Source organism: Echinops telfairi, unplaced genomic scaffold (assembly GCF_000313985.2).
Source record: "Echinops telfairi isolate 266 unplaced genomic scaffold, ASM31398v2 ScPeMD7_7400;HRSCAF=8409, whole genome shotgun sequence".
Taxonomy (NCBI): domain Eukaryota; kingdom Metazoa; phylum Chordata; class Mammalia; order Afrosoricida; family Tenrecidae; genus Echinops; species Echinops telfairi.
The window spans coordinates 51956955-51974740 of NW_022111300.1; the positions used below are offsets into that span (position 1 = coordinate 51956955).

Sequence of the window (17786 nt, forward strand, 5' to 3'; positions counted from 1 at the left end):
GAAACAGCCCTGAATATTAAGGCATTTATACGGCTTCCTCAGAGCCTCTTGTGTGAAAAAAAGAAGAGTGGATGCAACTTTCATGCATATATCTATATCTATACTATATATACATATATATATCTATACTATAGATATATATATCACATACGATTTTCATTCCAACAAGGATAAAAATATCACATGCCCAGTTGTTTCTTGAGGAATACTTATTACTAAACCTAGCAATGAACTCTAGGTAAACAGACACTTTTACATCTCTACTGCTTATCAATGTAGAGTCAAAATGCTAGCTTAAAAAGACGTGGACAGTTTACAGGCGTTGACCTGTGTTCATAATTTGAATGATTGCTACAAGGTGTGGGCCTTCAAGTTCTACTTTATTCTTGGGCTGGACATTATAAGACCTATTCTCTAGAAGTAGGCGAAGCACTGTGACTTCGTGCAACAAGAATTCAGAATTCTAAGGAAGCAAAGCCACTACTGAGGGTGGAGAGTGTTGTAGGATGCAAAAAGACCAACATCAGTCCATGAAACAAACCTTGAAAATACCTTAATTGCCTTAAATCCAGCGTTGCTCTAAGTTTCCCTCCACAAGCACTCCAAATATGATTTCTCTTTACCATCTCAAGGTGAGGCTTATGTGCCTCTGGTGAAAAATCGCTAACACACCCTTTGGACCATATCCTTCATTTGATGGTTATTAATCTAATAGATTAATACTACTGTTATTAATCTAATAGAAACCCATCTACTGTTATTAATCTAATAGAACCCCATCGTGTCTGCCATCTTCATAATGGGGAGTTAATGTAGCCACCGTATGCCCATATGCTATCTCTTACATTTATTTTCCACTATGACTACCATAAACCCTGTGAAAATCGGTCCTGTTTTCTTGAGCATTCTTTTTCTATTTTTGTTCAAATGAATAAATATAGCAGTGCCATTGTATTTAATGAACAAATAAAGCAGTGCCATTGTATTTAAAGCCTTGGAGCTAAAAATCAGTCTCATAAAATGTCATGTTGAAATAATGGAAGAAAAAAAATGCTGCCTCAAGTTACAATATTGAAAGATTTTGGTGGCAAAACTAGGATCCTTGGTGGAATAATGGTTGATGTGTTGGGGTGGTAACCACAAATGGTTCAGAACCACCAGCCAATCTTTGGGAGAAAAATGAGGCTTACCCAATGTTGGCGGTTCTACTCTGTCCTATAATATAGATTCACAGTTAACCTGATGGTATAGTTCTTCTTGTTTACTTTTGGTGTTTGGGGTGGTTTTTTTCTTTTGTTTATGGACAAATTATTGAATGATGCAGGAAGCATCACTAGATAAAAAAAATACATAGTCACTATATAAAAAAAATTGATACATTTTGAGAGGTAGCATATGATCAGGAATATATAGTATTGAAGCAAGAACCCCAAACATCATTCAATGCGCTGCCAAAAATGAGACTTTTGGAATCCATAGTATATCAATTGAAATGTTTCAACACAGTGATTCAACAGTAAGGTATTCACTAGTTTATGCGAACAAATTTGGAAAACATTTATCAAGCAAAAGAGAGAAATGCATGTTTGTGCCCATTCCAAAGAAAAAGGAGCCAGCCGAATGTGGGCACCATTGAACAATCCTATTGGTATCACATGAAAGGACTGTTTTGCTGAAGGTGATTCCTAAACTGTTGCAGGAGAATATTGATAGGGAACTGTCATAAATTCAAGTTGGATTCAGAAGAAGACTCAAAAGGAGTGATACAATTCGTAAGTCAGATGGATCTTGACTGAAAGCAGCAAATAGCAGAAAGTTATTTTCTTGAATTTTAATGTCTACACAAAAGCATATGAATGTGTGTAGCAAGGATGTTTGAAAAACTATGCAAACGCCACCATCTAGTAGCTGTATGATCTTGAGTTTACACCTTGGGTAAACTATTGTTTGTGCTTCGGTTGTCTGCTATGTAAACTATAGGAGATAATAGTGTCATCAAGCAACATCATGATAAACTGAAAACATGGAAATTGTCTAACATTTTATTTTACTGTTGCCACACTTAACACATTTGGAAGTATCAGTCAAGAAATCAAATTGCACATTGTACTGGTCAAAACTATTTGAAGTGTTATAAAAAAGTGTTATGTCTAAAGTGTTCTCAAAAAGCGTTGCGTCACTTTTAGAACTGCGCTATGCCTGACTTGAACCATGATCCTTTCAGTCACCTAATATGTAATTCAGAGCTTGGTTATGGAAAAAGAAAGATAGAAGAAGATGGATATCCATGAATTATGATTTTGGAAAAGAATATTAAATATGCTGTGGACTGCCAACAGAATGAGCAAATCTATCATGAGAAAACTAGATACACCTTATAAGAGAAGGTAGCTTGATGTTACCTTATTAACTTTTGGCATATTATCAGAAAAGGACAGTACTTCAGCAAGGACATTATGCTTGGTGGCATAAAGGATGAGTAAAAAGGTGGAGGACCACAAAGGGGATAGGTCAGCAGTGGCTGCAATAATGGGCTCAAATTGACCTCCTACAGCAAAAATGACGACCCATTGGCTTATTTTCTTGGTTAAGCGAGTCAGGACTTCCTGAGAGTTGCATAGTACATCGAAAGGCAGTGGTCATAACCAGTGCCCTGGAAGCCAAAGTCACATTCATCAAGTCATGTCTGACTCATACCTACCCTGTAGGCAGAATGAAATACCCTTGTATGTTCTTGAGACTGTGCATCTTTACAGCAGCAAAGAGCTTCATCTTTCTCCTGTGGAACAGCTGGTCGTTTTGAACTACTGAGACGACCTTGTGGCTAGAAGCCCAATACGTAACTCACCAAGTCACCAGGGCTGGATGAGTGTCAAAGATAGACTTTATCACTTTGAAATAGTCAGCTATTTTTACAAACAGAAAACATACATAGAAAAATTCATAAATAACTACCACAAAAATGAGACACATTTCCCATGTTCTACATATATTTTTCAAATATTGTGAATGCCATTATTTTTCTTTTTTATCCAGGCATGGATGGGTGACTGAGACAAATAAGCTCTGTCAGGCTTGAAGTGACACATGGTGCAGTATGGACATATATAGGCTGAAAATGATCCCAGTGTGACTGAGAACAATTATGTTTTCAAAGAAGACTAATTATGACTTAAGGGATGAAAATATTATAATCTATGCACTTATACAGTTTCAAACAGAATCTAATTAGAAACTGTCTTTTCTATGACCTCTTCTTGGTTACATAAAGATAATTATTCCATCTGTGAAAACTTATAAAAATATAATATATTCTCAAAGGCTCTTGGAAAATTGAAATATTCAGCTCAACTGAACCTAGCTAGTCACAGGGAAGAGCAGATGGCAATTAATATAATGTCTTCATCTTTAGAAAGCTATGAAGTAGACTTGACCAAAACAATATATTATAACACGTACTATGCATGTCAAGAATTTCTAACTCTTCACACGAACCCCCAGGAACAGGCTTGAAATCGAGCTTTCTAAAATGGTAATAAAAATTAAATAAATACACGTGTCGATAATGTTCTTAAAATGCAGCTACCGTCTTAGATGTGGATCTATATGTATTAAGGAAGCAACTATTTTAAAGCTACAGTGTGAACACTAGGAGTAAAATGTGGTCCTTTGGGTCATTTCTGGTAAAGTGAGGGTAAACAAAAATGGTATTTCAACAAAACCGTGTTGTGTTGTTGTTGTTATTGTTGTTTGATGCCGTTGATTTGGGACTGAACCGTAAGAACCCTACGCACAATAGAAAGAAAAACTGCCTGGTCCTGAGACGTCCTCATAAGTTTTTCTATACTTGAATCAATGGTTGCAGCCACAGACTCAATCCATCTCATTGAGGGCCTTCCTCTTTGTCAATGCCCCTCTACTGTACCATGCATGACATCCTTCTCCAGAGTTATCTGTCCTGACGTGTCCAGAATACCTAAGACGGAATCGTGACATTCTTGCCTCTGAGGAGCATTCTGACTGACCTTCTTCCAAGACAGATTTGTTGGTCTCTTGGCAGTCCGTTGGACTTCGAATATTCTTCCCCAGCATCCAGTTCAAATGCATCATTTTTTGTCGATCTTCCTTACTCGCTGTCCAACTTTCACATACATATCAGGCCATTGAAATTCCTACAGGAGTGCTGGGAAGATGGTGTTGACATGTAGGTTCAGCCCGTCCACAGTTTGCTTTGGGATCACCAGACTTGTGGGTCAGGTAGCATGTTGGGGGACTCGGAAATGAAAGCAGGTATCACAGAACCCCAGGTCTCACAGCAACCCAGGCTTCTCTTTTGTTGGTTCTCCACAGAGAGTGCAGCTGTGCTAGTAACACGCAAGGTCCCTTCTCACAGTGCCCACGCACGTTTTGCATCCCTAATCCGTTATGTAGCTACTCTGGGGATTTTTTCTTTTCCCATTCCTCCCCAACCCCCTTTCGGTGACTTGCCAGCATAGGGAAGTGGCCGGAGCTGTCTATATGCCAGGGGCATCTCACCCACGTGGACACTTCGAGGCCTTGGATGCTAGAAACTGTGTGGCCAGTGGAGGAGAGTTCCCATTGATGATAATCCTTAACCAAGGTCCAGCTCCCTCCTGTCTATCAATAACTCCAGCCAGATGGAGAAAGTTTCAGCATCGGGGGAAATAGAAAGTGATGTTGGAATCCACAACACAGTGGGTTCTAGAAGGTTGGTAGATGTGTTCCTATTTGGTTTTGAGAAAGGAAACACAGCACTCCTCACCCCTCCAGAAAGAACAGAACCCAGCGTGTCTTGGTGTCCTGGCATCTTTCCCAGTAGCCTGCGGAACCACTGCCCACAGACTCTAGCCAGATCATCCTTTGGTCAGAAGCCCCTTCTCCCTGGGACATCTAGTCAAATAGCCCATTTTCACTCTAGGACCACACATAAGGAGTGCATAAGTCTGAGCTGTACAGGATTCCATTGTTATAAGAACACTAATGAAAAGAGTATACTTTCCATACATAATACACAAGGTTGAAAAGGGACCCTAGTAGACTCACCCTACATCTCCTTTAGCCCAACCATGATAACCTATTCCTTCCACCTCAGCAATACCCAACCTCCTTTAACTTACAAAGTAAAATCACATCTCCCATAACCCTGTTCTCCAACTCACTAAAATGTACTGTACCTAAGGGAGCGCTTCCTATGATTAAGACCCCTACTTAAAACATACTCCAGAGTAACTAAACCCTAATAATCCTCCTTACCCAACTAGTACTCCTTCCTTATCTATGCAGAATATGTTTCCAGCATCTATCTGATCCTCCCTAACCTAAAGCGCCATCCCCTCCAACCTTACACATCCCAGAAGATTATGAGCTCACTCAAGATGCAAGGCAAGCAACAGCCACCACTTGCAGCTACCATTACAAAAATCTAGAGAAACAAAAGTTGGTTAATAAAGATGAACCATTCCCAATGGCTTACACAGAAGAAGCATCCCTTGAACTTCCAGTAAAAGAATGCTTGAGAATATTGCTTAGTGCTATCCAGGAAATTGGGGGATCAATCCTGAAAACAAATGGAAAAATAGAGATACTAGAACCCACACAGTGAAGGGAAGTCCAGGACTTAAGGACTGACATAGCAGTGATAGATAAAGAGGTGAATGATTCCAGCACTAGAATGGCAGAATGGGGAATCAAACCAGTGATCTCAGAGATAACCCTGCAGAATTCAGCAAACAAGAGAAACAGTCAAACAGACAAACCAAAAATCTGAAGAAAGCCTGAAGAGGATGTGGGATTCCATGAAGTGAAACAATATTTGAATTTTTGGGGTCCCAAACCAGGAAGAAAGAAATAAGCCTACAATTAAAACACTAAGGAAAAGGAAGAAAATTTTCAAAATATCACAAAAGAGGAGACAAGAACTATGCAGGAAGCAGAGAGAATACCAAATAGAATAAACCTCTCCCAAAACACATCCCACAGGCTACCGGGAAAGCTGCCAAGAAACCCAGACATGCTGGGTTCGGTTCCTTCTTTGTGTTTCCTTTCTCAAAACAAAATAGGAACACATATAGGAGTCAAATTATCATATCAAATCCACAGATAGGTGTCAAATTATGAAATTTCAAGGAAAAAGAGTGATTTATGAGAGCAGTTAGAAAGAAAAAAAGCAGTCACATATAAAGGTAAGGAGATAAGAATAAGCTCATGCCTCTCCACAGAGACTAGGCAGGAAAGAAGAAACTAGAGCAATGTGTTCCAAAAGTTGTAAGCCAACAAATACAATCTAGGAATCCTTTATCGAACAAAGTTGTCCATCAAGTTTCAAGAGGATGTTGAAGTTTTCTCTGATAAGCACACATTTAGAGAATTCATAAAAGCTAAACCAGCATTATGAAAAATATTTTCCAGTTTGTGGTAGTTGCATAATCTGTTGTCAATTTGAGACTTAAGAGTGAGGGGGTGGAGTTTAGCCTGTCAAGCAGGTCACAGCTTGACGATCTCATTTGGAGGTGCTAAAGAGATAAGTAGCTCACTGGAGATGGGACACACGCTCGCTCCCTGGCAGACATTCCTGAGACAAGCCACATGGAACTATACTGATGCAACCCGAGCCCTGGGAGTTGTAGGAGCCACGTGGAGACTCCTGTTAGTCTGAGATCCTTCTAGAGCCACTGGATCCAAAGGACTCTCCACCCACTGACCTGTGATCTTCCTGAATTTGGCATTAATACATGGCTGTGTAAGTCTAAAGAGGAATTTATGGACCAGTATTGGACATACGGGCTAATATTGAACTTATGGACTTGATCTGGATTGGGCTTGGATGCTTAAGTACAATTACTTTATTTAAAGCTCTTTCCTATACACATATGAGTGTCTATGAATTTGGTATTAGCGCAAATTAAAGACTAAATTAGGAAGTTTCTAGAAACCAATGAAAACAATAATACAACATGGGATTCAGCAAAGGCAGTTATCAGAGGTCACTTTATTGCAATAAATGCACACATGAAAAAGAGGAGAGAATTATGGTCAGAAACTTAATTCAGCACCTCCAACAGTGGCAACAGCATAATCCTTAACAGCAAATGAAAAGAAGTCATAAAATTTGAGTTTAGATAAATGCAATGGAATGCAGAATAACAATGGAAAGAATCAACACAGCAAAAAGGTGGGTTCTTTAAAAGGATTAATAAAATTGACAGGCCACTAGCAAAACTTAGAAAGGAAAAGAAGGACCAGATGTCAATATGTAGATTTGGGATAAAATGGGAAATCACAACAGACCTCAATGAAATAAAAAGATTAATTATGCAGTACTATGAAAGACTATATTCTAACAAATTCAATAATTTGGAAGACATGGACAAATACATGGAAAATCATGCTCTCCCCAAATTAATGAATGTGGACATTAAGAATTTGAACAGACCCATAGCAAAAGAAGAAATAAAAAAGATCATCAAGAAACTCCCGACTAAAAAGAGCCCTGATCCAGATGGCTTCACAGGAGAATTCTACCGAGATTCAGAGAATTGCTGACACCAATCCCATACACACTCTTCCAGAACATAGAAAGGGAGAGAAAATATCCAAATTCATTATATGAAACCAGCATAACCCCGAGACCAAAACCAGGTACAGCCTGATATTTCTCATGAACATAAATGCAAAAATTGTTAAACCAATCCTGGCCAATAGAATTCAACAACATAGCAAAAAAATAATACATCATGTACAAGGGGGATTCATGCCAAGGATCCATGGATGATTCAACATGCAAAAAATAATAAATGGAATCCACCACATCAACACATAAAAGGACAAGAGCCATATGATCCAATCAGTTGATGAAGAAAAAGCATTTGGTAACATCCAACACCCATGCCTATAAAGACTCTCAGGAACATAGGATTAGAAGGGAAAATCCTTAATACAATAAGAGCCATAAACAAAAAAACAATAGTTAACATTACACTCAATTAAGAAAGCTGCAAACATTTCCACTGGACAAGGGATCCTGACAAGGATGCCTTTTATCCCCATTTCTATTCAACATTGTAGAAGACAACAGCAAGATATCAAGGGTGTACGATTGAGTAGAGAAGTGACACTTTTGCTGTTTGCTCTCTGCTGAGTGGTAGCCATGTGGATCTGGGGTGAGGTCCCAGAAGAGGGAGGCCATCCTGTCAGAGGGATGAGGCTTACTGATGGGAAGGTCAAGTTTGGGTGAAGATAGGTGAATGGCTGTTGGGGGAGGAGAGGGAGGACTGACTGCCAGGTGGGAGGAGAGACTGAGGGTGTTCTTGGGATCATTAGACAAGGAAGGTCTTTAGAGGCATACGGTCCAGCTGGAGGGCAGAACTGACTTAGGGAATCTGGGGGTATCCCAGGAACCCAGATCAAGTGTCACAGAACATGGGGATACTGAATCCTGGATCTTTGGGGTGCTCGTCATACTCTAGAGGCAGACTGCATTGGTGAAACCCCAAATGGAAACTCCACTGGGTGAACTGGACTCTACCCTAGACACACATACAATCTGAGGACTTAAGACAGAAAACACACGACGAGTCTGAGGTAGATGAAGACAGCTGTACCAACAGTGGTGTACTGTTGTTTGGCAAACAAGCAAGGTCTTGGTATATCAACACTCTGTATTAAGATACATATTATCATGGAAACCCTGTGTTGGCCATTCTGCTATACTCTGCTTCTACTCATTTATATTAGGCCATACCTCAGAGGCTCATCGCCATTGGGGCTCACCCTCCTGAAGCTGTTATTTGTTTCTTTACTTTTCAGTAAATGAAATCCAGGGAGGTGAAGCCTGAAGGGAAAGAAAATGTAGCAAGGGTTTTGGGGGAGGGGATACAGAGGAGTAAGAGAGATAAGAGTGAGATGATGTCAAGAAGCCCAGGAAGGAAAGTATGTTTTGGAAAACATATATGATTATTTAAGAAATTGTACAATTATGTTTGACGTGATTGAACTATGGAATGCTGTGACATATGTATTGGCTCCCAAGTTACAGCAAATTAAAAGAAGAAAAAAAAAGAATGGATCCAGGAATGGGATTTGGGCTCGCATTAAATTCTAGCTCCATGAGCTGTAAAAGCCCCCAATAAAATTATTTAATACAAAATAATAACAAAGAAAAAAAATAAATCCTAGATCCAACTTAAGAACAACCAGTTCTTACATCATGGATCTGCTCATTAATCACCTTCATGAAATGACCACTGAAGATAAGTGTGCTACAGCACAGTGTGGTGAAAAAAGCAGATGGTACCTGGCTATGCATTGAATTAGCATCTGGGGTCATAATGACTTGTATTCAAACAAGCAGCTATCTAACTGAGGAGTCAACGAAGTCCATACAGAGGAAGCACACCAGTTTTCTTGATCCAAAAATGACAACTAGAAATTTGAATATGGTGATAAGGAAAGCATAAGGGCAAAAATTATGAAGGCCCAATTTGTGGAGGGCTATGGGGGACTGTGGGAGATCAAAAGCCATCTGTAGAGAATCTAGTCAGACTGAACCACTGGTGATCTGCTCTAGCCACAGGCAAAAGTCTCGTACAGCCTTACTGTCAGGCAGAGACTGTTGTAATCTTGATTATGCTGGATCAAACTCAACACTTGGCCAGTTGACCATACTGTAGACATGACTTGAATTTTTTCTGGGTACAAGTACCTCTTACTGGTTCCCAGACAGAAATGTCTTCCCTGTCTTTTTGCATGTTGTTGGGGGTCTTTTCCTTCTTACACATTATTTGTACTTTTGTCTGTATACTACTGTTTTTATCCTTACCATTTAAGCAAGATTTTTTTAAAAGAGTTTTCTGTTGGGTCCCCCAGCTGTGAAGCACAGGAGAAGTGGATGCCTATGATCATAACTATTACAAGGAGATCTAGGTAATACAGGGGTAAGGGGTAGTTGATAGGGAAGGAAAGGGATTTGGGGAGTAAATAATGACGACTGGAGGGGGGAGGGAGCGCTTGAACAAAGGTAATTGCATGACCCATCTAAAAGGCAATTTAACTATGGGGGGGAGGGTGCTCTAAAATAGTTGTGGTGCTGATTGTACAATTTTCCTTGATATGAATGAATGATTGAACTATTGAATTATATGATATATAAATTCCTTCCCAATGAAATGGTTGGAAAAATAAATACCTTCCTACAGCAGATTAGGCCCATGCAATATATTGTTTGATGTTCCAACTTGTGCCTTTATGGGCATTGCCTTTGGATTTAAGTAAAATGAAATCCTTGACAACTTCAAAAAAACAAAAAGAAGAGAAAAGAAAAAGAAAATACTATGACTTGAGTCACATGTACTTCAATTCACAAAGTAAAATCCTTACTATTCAATACTTTAAAGAAGTCTTCTGTACCAGATTTACCCAAAGCAACATGTATTTTGATCTCTTGCCTGCTGCTTCCATGAGCATTAACTATAGATCCAAGCAAGATGTAATACTTGAAAACTTCAATTTTTTCTCCATTTATCATATTGGTCCGGTTGTGAGAATTTTGGTCTTCTTTACATTGAGTTATAATCCATACTGAAGGCTGCAATTCTTGATCTTCACTAGCAAGTGCCTTAAGTGTCCATCACTTTTAGCAAGCAAGGTTGCATTATTTGCATATAGCAAGTGGTTAATAAACCTTCCCTCAATCTGAGTGCCCTATTTTCTTCATATAATTCAGCTTCTCTGATGATTTGCTCAACATACAGTTTGAGTAATTATGGTGAGATGATACCACCCTGATGTACAGCTTTCGTGATTTTGAACCTGGACTAATCCCTTGTTTTGTTAACATAACTTCCTCTTTACAAGTGGACGAGTTCCTCAGGCACAAGTGGAGTGTTCTGAAATACTTGTTCCTCTCAAGGTTATTTAGAGTTTGTTATGGGCAACACAATAGGAGTATTTACATAGTCACTAACATACAAGTAAATCTTTTTCTGGTATTCTCTGCTCTCAGCCAAGATTCATTGACATTAGAAATAATATCCCTTATTCCACATCTTCTTAATCTGGCTGCAGCTTCGTGCCAATGTACTGCTACAAGCGTTGCTGGATGACCTTCAGCCAAAAATTACTTGCATGTGATATCAAATAAACCTTTATTAAATAAAAATATCAGAGTGATCCTTTTGTTTCCATCTCCCTAACCCTTCCCTCCACAGCTTATCTGCGGTGGCTTGCATGTTGCTGCTATTTCTGAAGGCATGCCCCTGCTATTTCAAACAGCAGCCATGTCACTCAGAGTGAAAAGTTTTCAGCACCGTTCCCATATTGAGACAGATGAGGTTTGTGGATTTTTGAGAAGAGACTGAAAGCATGAGACCTAAATTTTCTAGGTAGTTTCCTATAATTAAGGTCAAGTGCTTGTAAATATTAAGCACCTGTACAAAAATGATTTCACAGTAACATGTAGACTTACTAAACAATTGGGTGCTGTTACCTAGCCATATTTATATATAAGCCACGTTGATATAGAAATAAATCTGGTGCTTAAATTCTGCCAAGGAGATAAGTTATACAAAGGTTACCACAAAGTACATATTTAAGTAATGACTTAGACTTTAAACCAAGCTAAAGCAAGGCTTCTTGTACAGTCTATTCTGACTCATAAGGACCTTATAAACCAAACCAAACTCATTGCAACCAAGTCAATGCCAACTTACAGTGACCCTATAGGACAGAGTTTTGAGACTGTAGTTTTTTACTGGAATAAAAAGCCCTGTCTTTCTCCTGTGGAGCTGCTGGTGGTTTAGACCTGCTGACTTTGGAGTTAGCAGCCAAAAGAGAACCCACTCCATCACCAAGGCTAAAATTTACAGCACGGAAAGTGGCACTGAGGATGTTACATTCTGTCCCATAATGACCTTATAGGGCAGAGGACATCTTCCCCTATACCATCTTCCAAGCTGTAATCTTTATGGGTAGGGCCTTGATTGTTCCTGGTTAAGTGTTTGGTCCCTAACCACAATTTTGGTGGTTCAAACTATCAGCTGCTCCACATATGAAACATATGGCAGTCAGTTACCGCAAAGATGGTAGACCCCTCTGGGGTCTGTGTCAGTCAGAATTGACTTGAGGGAAGTGGGTTTGGTCTTGGTTTTTAATCTTATGAAATCAGCCAGCACATCGTTGTCTCATAGAATATTGAGTGGATTCCTACCACTGACCTATAGGATAGCAGCCAAGTGCTTAACCACTGTACCACTAGGAGCATTTATGATTATTCTAATATTTAGAAATATTTTAATTTACATACTCATTGCCTACTAAATAAATTCAGCATTGTTATGTTTTTCTTCCTGTATGATCAATGTTTGATAGATATCTGTTTGGAGCTTCTCTAGTAAGAATACTAAAAAGTTACACAGATGGCTTATCAGTTAATTTTTAAATTCATATTTACCAGCATTCTATTGCAAACAATCTAAGGATTCGGTCATCATAATTATCATCATCATCTTATCATTATTTCTTGTCTAACATATATCAACTGTTTATTCTTTGATAATTACTCTCCAAAGAGTGTAACCTGGTTCAGTTGATTTAGATCTTGCTACAATCCCATGTTATATGTTCTATATGTTGTAACTATTTTATAAATGTGGAAAATGAATATGTAGAAGTTAAGGAAGTTGCCTTGACCACCCAGTAACTCAAGAAAATGGGATTCAACTCAAGGAGTCAGCTTCCGCCCAGCTAGAGGATCATTCTCCGGCTCTGGAACATGGAGGCCATTTTAGGCTAGGAGAGACCTGCAAGGATTGGCTGGCATTTGTTTCTAGAACAGTGAGTTTATACTATAGAACACATTTTATACTTTAATACTTATGTATTATATACAAATTGTGCACATCAATAACTTTAACATTAAATACATTTTTTATAAAACACATATTAAAAAATGTAACTGTAAAGGCATAAGGTAGAATACCTAACATGTTGCATTGAATCAATCTGCTTCACAAGATTTCATTGCAGTATTGAAAAGCAAGAATGTTACTCTGAGGACTAGGCTGTGCCTGAGCCAAGTTTTGACATGTCCCAATGCTTCATATGCATGTGAAAGTTGGACAGTGAATAAGGACGACCACAGGAGCATCGGTGTGTTTGAATTGTGGTGCTGGAAAAGACTATTGAAAGTCCCATGGACCACTGCAAGGACAACCTGATCTCTGAGAAGTACAGCCAGAAAGTTCCTTAGAGGCAAGGATGACGGAGACTTTCTCTTACAGACTTTGGTAAAGTTGCCAGGAGAAATCAGTCCCTGGAGAAAGACTTCATGCTTGGTCAAGTAGAGAGGCAGGGAAAAAAAAGGAAGTCCCTAAGGGCATGGAATGACACTGTCACTGCAACAATGACCTCAATCGTGGGAACAATCGTGAAGATGGTGCAGGCCTGGGCAGTCTTCATTCTGGTGTGCACAAGGTCACTATGTACTGGAGCTGACTTGACGGCAACTAACATGGACTCTCTCACATTTCCCCACAGCTGAATCGGTGGCCCTGGTGTAACCCATGTGTTATGGGAGTAGAACCCCAGCCCCACCCCCCACCCACTTCTTCCTCTGAGCAGCTAGCGCTTTCGAAACTGCTGACCTTGTGGATCACAGCCCATGCATGATCTCAAATGCATTCTTAACTGGGGCATCATTATCCTCCTACACAATATAACAAAAATATAGTTGAAATAAAATGCTGCTTTGACTGACCTAATACTAAAAAAAAAAAAAATCAAACAAAACACAGTTTATAGAGGACAAAGTTTACTGTGGGGAAGTTACATATTTTTATCATACAAACAAGGTAAATTTGAATAATATTGGTGAGAGTATAATAAAATAGGTTTCTTGAGTCTAACCCTGCTGTCTATTAATCTCACTTCTGAGAAGATCTGAGTACTTCTTGTGAGAGAACATTAAACAAACAACTGGTGCATTGTAGAGTGTATCAAAATTGGCAAGCCAAAGGATTGAGGGTAACTGAGTACTTAGTTATGATTAGTAAGATGTATTATAATAATGCTTGAACATTATCATTCCATCATAAGATTTATTATTTTAGTCATTGTTATTGTTGTTGCTACCATTATTATTATTATTCTGTACATCCCTAAAATTTGAAAAATACACAGTATGTTCAGAAAATTCAAAATTATGATCACACAGAATATATCATGTGCCATACTAACATTTGTTCAAATTAATTTCAATAATAAAAAAGGGTTATTTTATGGTAGATTCCAATCATTAGTGACAAAAAATCTAATGTAAGTGTATAATGAAATCTAGCTCCCTGATATGTTATGAGGAGCCCTAGGGATATAATGGCTTAAGCATGAGATTGCTTATATGCACTCCTTTCTTTTTATGTTTATAGATGCATGAGTATTTATATATGCACACATATTTTATTGATTATTAACTAATTACTTGAAGTCGCATCCTGATGTCAATACATTTTTGGCATAGCGACATTGGTTAACACAACACAAGTGTTGAGTGAAATAGCATTAGATTATTTACACAAAGGAAAACAATGGCTCACATAGCCCCAAAGATGAAATTATCATTTAAAACAGGGGGTCGATAGCCAATGAAGAAGTGCTATTATAGCCCATTTGCTTTTCATCAGACAGTGTAGGTTAAAGGGTTAGATTATGCTGTACCAGTTGAAAAACAACTTTAGAACTGTCATGGCATTTTTGCTTCACACCGTGTTCAAAAGTCCAACAGCAACGTGGGTCTGTACCTCCCTTCTCTTCACGATTTTCAGTATTCTACTGACATTTCACCTTTCACTCCGAATTTGGTCGCATTATCTTTTTGTCAGAGAAGGCGGTGGGCTCCCTGCTAGCTGGTTTTAAGAATGAAGTAGAAAGCAAACGCCCTGGAATTTATCTATCATCAAGCTTGAAAGCAGGAAAAATGATGGCATTCCTTTTCCTGTGATTTATGTCCAATTTTCTCATTTCCACAGCAATGCCATTTCTAAAGTTTGCACATAGAAAAAAATCACCTGGGTTGTTTTAAGCCTTGACTGATGTGCCAAAAATTACACCCACTTTAATAGAAGATCTTGCAAACTTACAAAGATCATTCATCATGTAAGTTCTCATGATGAAGTGCCAGATAAAATGTGCGGGAAGGTACCTGTATGTTAATGTGCTGCTATTCTATGAAAACATTTCAAATTTGACTCGACATGTCAAAGCAGGGTTTCTCTATATTATATATTTTTTCTTTAATATTACAGAGTACTTTAAGTGTTCTGGGTTTGTTTGTTTGTTTTTCAATTTAATCAATGAAATGAAATTCTAACCAAACCAGTTTTCCCTTTCTAAATGTAGTGCTTTAATTAGTGAAGCACGAATTTCAATTAAGGGGCCATGTCATCCTTCAGGAGGTGATGCATCATTTGATAGTGTATTTGGTTTGCTTTTACGCATTCTGGAAGTTTTTGTTTGGTTTGGTTTTGACATTTTGATTATCTGACATTTTGACGTTTGACATTTTGATTCTGGTTATTCAATGGTAGAGGGAGTAGATAGCAAACTCTACAAAGGTATATTTATCAAAAGGCTCAATTATGTTTATGATTACTTTGGCAAAAGAAGCTCATGTTTTAAAACTGTGAGCTATCATCAGCATAATTAACAGAGGAAAATTTGGGGGTAGTGCAAGGTTATTAAGTTCCATCTTTATAATAAAATTCAGCCTTCACTATTACTCCAAAGTGAAAATACAGGCGATATAGAAAATCATCAGAGCAACAATAAACAAAAATTCCATCCCTCTCATTCATCAGCATAGTTGTCAAATTCTAGTTTGGGGCAATAGATTCCTATCTAAAGAAAGATGTAAAAGTTCACTGGGTCCTTCTTTTAAACAGTGTTAAAGATTTATTGCTAGCTCATTACTACTGGATAACATTCTAAATGATACTCTGTATCACTTCGAGTATAACATAATTTGTATATGTATATATATAATCACATACATACACATATATGTGTGTTAAGCTCATATGATAAAATATTTATAATTATTCAGCTGTGAATAATTATTTATCAAGTAATATATGACTATATTGAGATAATTTTCCTAAAGATTGGGTCTGCTTTTGAGAATTGCATGGAGACTAATGCATTTAATTGGAAAGCATGTTCAGTTTTGATAACCCAACGGAATTATTGAAGTCATTTCCTGTCAGTAAGTACTTTGGGTAGATCCCCCAAAGGGGGAAAAGACAAACAAAAACCAAATCAGTAAGTATATACAATATAGTTTAAAGACAGTGTGAGTATGTGTGTGTCTGTTTAAACAACAAGGTATACATACATCCTTCAGGGAAAAGTAAATATTTTTACTGGACTATGAGACTCCAAACTTCAGACAAAGCTTTCCCAATGCTCTCAAGCATTTGGGATCATTCTCATATCCAATAAAAGTCCTCCTAAAATGAACACGCATTTTTAAGTCTCAAATTACTCGAGTTTTTAAAAAATATCCAATTTGTTTAATCTAGCTAGTATTTAATCTTGTTCCTTACATATATTTTAACTACACTAACACTACTACAAATATATGTAAAGAACGAAATCAAATACTTGCTAGATAACACAAACTAGTTTAAAAAAAAATGAGTAATTTGAGACTTAAAAATGTATATTCATTTTACGAGGATTTTTATTGGTTACGAGAAAGTTTCACTCTATGCTGGACATGAGTAGTCTCCTTATGATAATTAATACTCCACTCAAAATATTTAGAATTTATCATCTTAAATATTCATACCATTTTCATGTTACTGGATATTGTAAATACATCTAAAACATAAATATATTACCAAATTTGAAAAACTTTTCTAAACAATGTCTACTCAATAGATATGTAAATTCAAGTTTGAAATGATAGAATCAGAGTACTAACTTACTCTTAGAACACTACACTGTGATTATATTTAGAATACTTCCTGTTTCTAAATCCTTAATTTTGCTGTTGTTGTTTAATATTCAAAATATGGACATATTGAATTACTTTGGATAAATTATTTTTAATTTTTTATATTACTAAGTAATTCAATATGCCTGAGTACCAGTTAAAATAATATCAAATATCTTGAGCAATATCTATTTTTCTTGATGTATACTTTCATGTACTTATTTTATGATAAAATATCCTTTTGTTACACATAATGGATACGCTCAAAAATATAAATAGCAGGTATTTTTATTAGATTTAGTACAGAGGTATTAACTACTTAAACTTTTCCTAAGATTTCTCGGATAACAGTAGAAAGTTTCATAGAACAGAACCTGCCCAAGGGAAAGAAAGCAATAATTTCATGACACCCAGAAAATAAATTGCCCCCTAAAGAAGGATTTTTCATTGTCCAGATAGGCAGAATGCTCCATACTGGATAACAGTAACTAAGAAATGAATAATTGATGCCATTGTATAATGACAAACATAAATATCTTTCTCACATAAGTAATATCGAGACTTCACAGTTTATAGAACCTCATGGTACAGAAGTGAATACAAGACAAACTGAAACATTAAATCTTGAAAAGTAAACAAAGTGTGGCCATGGGGCTTTCCTTCCAGGGAAGTGAGTTGAAAATCTTCCCAGGGATGAAGCAGCACATGTTTCTCAATCTGCGTTCTTTAGATGGAATGGAAGTTTTCATTTGGGCTCATCTTACAAAATTTTCTGTATAAATAT

General features: G+C 37.5%; 1 protein-coding gene across 1 annotated transcript in view; it reads right to left on the reverse strand.

The window, feature by feature from the left end:
• CDH19 (cadherin 19) overlaps positions 1-17786 on the reverse strand; it is an 81017-nt gene that overhangs the window by 62972 nt on the left and 259 nt on the right. The gene's annotated exons all lie outside the window — the stretch shown is intronic.